The sequence below is a fragment of the Trachurus trachurus genome (genome assembly GCF_905171665.1).
Source record: "Trachurus trachurus genome assembly, chromosome: 17".
Lineage (NCBI taxonomy): Eukaryota > Metazoa > Chordata > Actinopteri > Carangiformes > Carangidae > Trachurus > Trachurus trachurus.
In genome coordinates this window covers 22,036,201-22,042,701 of record NC_139900.1, presented here as the reverse complement: position 1 = coordinate 22,042,701, position 6,501 = coordinate 22,036,201, and positions in this window count along the sequence as shown.

The following is a 6,501-nucleotide window of genomic DNA, read 5'->3' as shown; positions in this document are numbered from 1 at the left end:
GACATGGTGTGTGTGTGTGTGTGTGTGTGTGTGTGTGTGTGTGTGTGTGTGAGATGTCCCTGCTTTTATTGTTTAGATGCATGAAAGATTGAATGGAAATTGTGCCACTTTCATAATAAGACAATCCTGTTAACAGTGTGCATGCCACCACCACCACCTCTCCACCCAACCCCTCTCCTACTCCCACCTCCCCCCCCCCCCCCCCCCCCCCCCCCCCCCCTTTTAATTACTGAATCCAGCATTATGCAACCAAATGTCAATCCTCCATTATGCTGCTTTATCAGTGTGAAGCATGACTTGTGGCCAAAGCCGTCATTCCTTCTCCAAATGTCTTAAAATGCTCCGAATGACTCGCAGGGCTCGTTGCATTAAATCTTTTAGAAGAAGTGCAGCACTCGCAAAATGCCAAGTGTCACTTCTCGGAGGAGCTGGATAAAATCGTGAGCCAACTTCCAAGTTCCAGGAGACGCAGCAGTACAGCTGTGTCATTTATTTTTGTTATACGTCCTTCAGCCGTGGGGACCCAGTTAAACTGAAATGGTGTTATTTGATCAAAATAGCAACAGAATCAGCTTTAAGGCCAGTTTAGGCATGACTCCACTGAAAAGTGCTGGAGACTCTGAGCTGGGATCTGTACCCAAGAAAATAAACGAAACATCTGAATTTACCCAAGACCAGCGGTCTTTACTCTCCAGGAAGATGAACGAGCCGATTTTAGATTGTGATCTTGCCACCTCCATGGCTACTGGGACCATGTGAGTGACATTTTTGACTCCTGGTAATTTTACAGTAACAGTGTGTAAAATGATAGACTGAGAACTTGACAAACGCACCGATTGAGTGACATGTTATATTAATTTGCTGTAACTGCTACATAATTCATATTATCACATTACCAAGCAAGTAAAACTGGTTCCTTTCTTTCCCCTCTGTGTCACAATATCATTACTAGTTATTAGTACAGTCACTGCAGTGGAGACCACTGTGTGTCACCTGCATACTTTAATGTAACAGAGTAATGGAGGAGTCGTAGTGCAGTTTTATATGTTTATATTTGACTTGTTATGGGTAAATGGGCATTGATGCAGTAACCTGGGTGAAAGAAACAAGTATGAAGCTTTCTAACCACTACAAACCAACTACACAGCAAAAAAAAAAGGCCCGTGCTATATTCAACAGATTTATTTTTCCTTTGTCGCAGTCAAAATGTTTAAATGCAAACTGCAGCCTCATGGATTTTAGGCCTACTTCTCATATCTTCTGATAAACACAGAGAGTCGTCATTAACTGTAGAGCCTTGTGGCACAGTTGACTTTTCAAAACAGTGTTGTCTCAGTGCTGCATAATCTTCACAGCAGATGTTTCTATTTAGCACAGTGAGCTTTTCAGCGTCATTAAGGACCGATAGAATTCAGGTGAACATAAATTATAAACGCCCTAAACCCCGGTTGTAGGCTGAATAGTAAGTCCTCGCGAGCTTCTGTGTCGTTGGCTCGTCCTCCCTGCCTGTGGCGCAGTAGATTTTTCATTTCCATGTGGACAGATAGCCTGAGGCCAGGCTGCATGCGTGGTGGCTCTGTAGTCAGCTCCTCAACAGCAGGGCCGCCGCAAAGGGCCGCCGCATAAACAAACTTTAAAGAAAAAGCTGTGTCCATGTAAATGTTTGAACTTTGTACAGTGCATTTATTTGTCTCTGTGAAAGTCGTTTAAGAACAACAGGAAACTGGGCCGCATGAAATCCATAAACTGTGTCTGTGAGACTCACATCGGTGTGAAGCCTCACGCTTTGTCCTTTTATAAGAAGTGTACAAGCTAAGACAGATATAAGACACTCTTAACCTCATCAACGCTGCAGCTCTGTGAAAAACCATTACACAGCACACACAGCCGTGGGGTGAGCTGCTGCTGCTGCTGCTGCTGCTGCTGCTGATATTTGGATTGGATTTGTCAAGGCATGTTTCCCTTCAAACTTTCAAAGATTCTAGAAATGAATGGGTGCACATAAATTTGCACTGACCTACCTAGAAATATGACTTGATGAAACGCACAAAAGTCTCGATTAATGATGCTGAAGACGATGCTTAACACACCCTCTGGTCTACAGAGAAACTTGTTCATCTGCATTGGTAACAGATCACTGGATGATTGATCGATAAGGGAAATGATTAAATTCAGGTTAGTTTCCTGTGGTTAATATGATAGTATGTAAAGCTAGAAGTGTATTGACTGACACTGTGTGAATGCAGACGTGTCAGCCAATTAGTTACAGTTATGTTATTGTTTACTTACAAGTAACGAGTTTATTACCTGTTGCTACAGAAAATTATATAACAGTCAAATGTTTAATTGCATTTTATTTATTTTTTTACTTAAGCATCAATATCAAAACTTCAGGCCAGGCTATGATTATTATTGTATATGGCTTGTATTAGGGATGCACATTTTGAATTTTTTTTCGGACTGATAACCGACGCTCGTTAATCGATTATTAACCGTTAACCGATAAGATTGCAACGCTCGCGACGTGTGCGTTACCGTTGCGCTGCGACAGCTGATCAGCGATTTAGCTTGTATGGCTGGTCGATAGAACAACCATCAATCAATTAATTTACCATAATAGGTTTTCAAATGCTATTCATATCGTGGTAGGTGTTTTTAGTTTCATGGAAAATGTTTTATCACGTGATTTGTGTTGTCATATCAACGTCATATCAAAATAAAGGTAAATTGAACATAGTAGAAGGTTTTATCTGCATTGGCCACTTGTCTATGTTAAAAAAAAAGACTAGGGCCAATTCCATTTTTTATACGTATATCAAATATTTGTTTAATGAAATAATATTTATTATATAAAACAGATTAGATAAAAGAGACATCTTTTCCTCAACAACAAATCATTCATCAGCTAATAATATCAGTTGTAAAATAGCACAGGCCTGTATGCTTCCTTTGAATGAATAATTAACTACCTCGGTTTTTTCATATGAATATTGGAGACCCACAGTAAAAACAAAGTCTCTTGCTTCAAGTCATATTTATTGGTTTACAAGCAGTGACAACAGCTCGTTATCACTCGACTGTGTTAGTGATGCCCTGAATGGCTTATTTGCCAGTTTACGTTGTGCATACTGAAGTATAATGAACAGGTCAGAGCTCCTCCGGCTGACTACACACATCAAGAGTCACTCAGTGTCTGCAGACAACACAGTGAAGTCTCGATGCCATTTTGAGTTCAGTCCAGGGCTCGCTTCCCCCACAATTTAATCAAACTTACAGCGACTCCAAGTGTTTTTAAATGAACCTCTCTAATGAATAGTTGTTCGGGATATTGTATTACTCTGTCAAAATTTTGGTGCATATTGTCAACAAACCACAGTGACAGAGAAAAACAAACATCTCCTCTCATTGCTTCGTCCGACTCATGACTCATGGAATTCTCTCCAATCACACGCAGCCTTCAGTTTTTCCATGTTATGTTTCTCATCCTCATCCTGTGGCATTTTCATTTGATTTAAACCATCATTTCATCGCACTGACTGAAGATTCATGGAGGCTGCACACATGAAAAAAGTCAAGTGTGTGGGGAAAAGGTGGAGTTGTTTGGGTCAGACGTTTGATCACTGCCTAGATACATTTTCTAATATTAGAACGTTTCCTTGATTTGCCCGGCTTCTTTGGTGACTGGGGAGCACATGGCCACGGCAGCAGCCAATCAGAGTGCAGGATAAGCTTTCCCTCTCTCTAGCAACAGTGAGTTACTTGCTGCCTATTCATTAATTATTTTCCTGTGGTCTCCCTCAGCCGTTTGGACTCTGGTGATAGCAAAGTGCTCCATCTCTCAGCCTCACTGTTTTTTTTCTTCCACACTGCTCTCTGTCGCTCTCTGCTCTGACTGAATAAAAAGTCTTTTTTTTAAAAAAGCAATGGATCCAGTGACACGGAGCTTTGCCAACTGCTGCTGCTGCTGCCGTCTTGAACTGTGAGCTACTACAACACAGAGACCAGGACTCTTGCAGAGATGACTCCTCTCTCACCTCGCACGACTTTCTCTGCCTGGGAACTAAGCGGTGAAAAAGGATTGCTGAACGGGAGGGCACCCTGTGCACCACTTTTCCTCCTGCTCTGTCTTCATCTCGGTTTTGCCTCTTTTCTGCAGCAGCGCTTCGACTATAAACAAATAAAACATGGCAACTGGAAAAACGACTGGACTTTTTCGCTGGCTGCGGATGGAGGGGTGGGGGTGGGGGGGGTTGTCAGTTGGAGGCAGGACTCTGTGTTTGGGAGAGGTGGGGGGGTGAAGAGCAGGTGGAGAGAGGAGGGAGGTGGGGGGGGGTTTAGGGTTGGAGGGGGGGTTATGGTGGTGTGAGGATTGCGGGCTGTGGTTGGGTATGCCAGTGCCACGTGTCTAGCCTGGCACCTCTTGCTTCTCGACTCGAAGGATGTTGGACTGAGAGTCTGGCTGAGCCTGTCGGGCTTCTCTCTGAACCAAAAGTGGGGTGAGTGTTGCACTCTGCTGCATCCTGTTATCACAATAACTCTTAAACCTTTATTTAAAAGGGCGATATTCTTCTTACATGCAAAGGTTTGCAGGGAATGTATGTTTGCTTTCCGAACGTGGTTGGGAGGGGGGACAGGGGATAATCTAGACTAAGGTTTGAAAGCAATGGTCCTTGGCATCCGAAGATGCAATACCGGACGTCTAGGTTTATTTTTTTTATGCCTTCACCTAATTTTATTTAAGCGTCTGCAATGCATCATTCGAAACATTGTCCAGTCAGGAACGTATTCAAAATGATTGCACAACATCGGGCCTCTCAAACCAGGCCTATGGCTATGAGGATTTGGACGTTTTGGGAAATTGCCCCAAATAGCTCCTCAGTCTTAGCATAAAAGACCAAAACTTCCATCCACCCTCCTGTCGCTTTCACCCTTCTCCTTTACCTGCTTCATCTCCTCACTGACATCTTTTCATCCCGTCCTGAGAGGCTAACAGGACCATTGTCCTCGGTTGGTCCACAGACCACAGATGTCGTATTTAATCTGGAAACCCTAATCTCTCTCTCCTCCTCGCTCACTGTCTTGTTCCTCAGTATATTTTCCATTTTGAATTTTTCACTCCTGCTGCATTTGTTTTTCTCCGCTCAGACCTCGGATGACCAAACAAGATAAATGAATTTTTCCATATTTCATTCTGGCCATTATAATATTCAGCAAAATTTCATTTTTTTGAATCAACTGGGTGGTGGTTCTGATTAATTTGGTTTACCAGAACCCTCTACACAGATAAAATTGGTCCTTTTGAAACTGTTACGTCGCTATTTTATAGTAATAATTGCGCACTTGAGTGTGGCATTTTATTGGGCCTTGCGATCATCTCCATCAGAGAATATTAATTTCGGGTCCATGGATTGACCTTTTGCTATATTGGTGCCATGACGTGATGGACTAGAAGGAGTGTTATGTGCTTTTAAGGGGTGTTTTATGAGATTGTGTCAGTCTTTGGTTGCTCAGTTGAGTGTCAATGTAGTATTCTCACCCACAATAGACTTTGTACAGTATGATTTAGCTATTTTGACAGAATGAAACCTGAAATATATCTGAAGCATCACAGATCTGGCTTTTTTTTTCTCTCCACGGAGAGGAAACTGTTGCAGGAGGTTCAGCATGTCTCAGAAATTTCTAGTCACCCTACAGCCATGGTGCAGGTCTTAGTTTCTTTTGCATGTTCACCCTGCGAAAACCTTTTTTTCTTCCCAAACCTGCATGAATTTCTTCGCATCCCGTTAATCGTTCGTGTTGTTGTGTAAGTTGAAGGGACGTTTATTTCACAGTAAAACTTCTTGTTCCTGTGGAAACTGTGATGCGTCAGTTAAGGCGATGAGTGTGTGAATGTAGAGTGGAGGGAATGGAGGCTCTCGTCCAGGGACCCAGTCTGCTGTTGGTTATGACGCAGCAGCATCATCCGATCTCTCTGTCCTAACCGAAGACTGCACAAACGCATGGAGCTGCTGCAGTTCGCCATTTTCATGCACCGCTTTAAGCTTTCTCTCACATAGATGTGGCCCGCTCCACGTATGACTATTTAGTGAACGTAATCACAGTTATTTCTATTTCTTTCAGTGTTTGTTTTTATTATTGTTTTTTTTTCGGACTGATTTCAAATATGTTTTTTCCTCTTTTCTCATTTTTCCTGGCGTTTTTGTGTTGTGCAGGTCGGTCATAATCCCTGTCCAGAACATGTGGGACCCCGAGAGAAGTGAAGAGGATTAAAGACCATCCCACTCGGCCACTCGTCCTCCAATCAGACCACTTCATTTTGACCGTGGGGAGCCAACGACACAGGGCCCTCGGCAGGCAAAGACTTTTACCCGGCTGCTCCACTAGCACCCAGCCAGCAGGGTTTTTTTTCGCAGCTTGAAAGAGCATGTTGCCAACGCTCTCCCTCTGCTCCATCATCTGGCTCAACCGGGGGATCAAGCTGAGGAAAGTGCACCAGGCCGC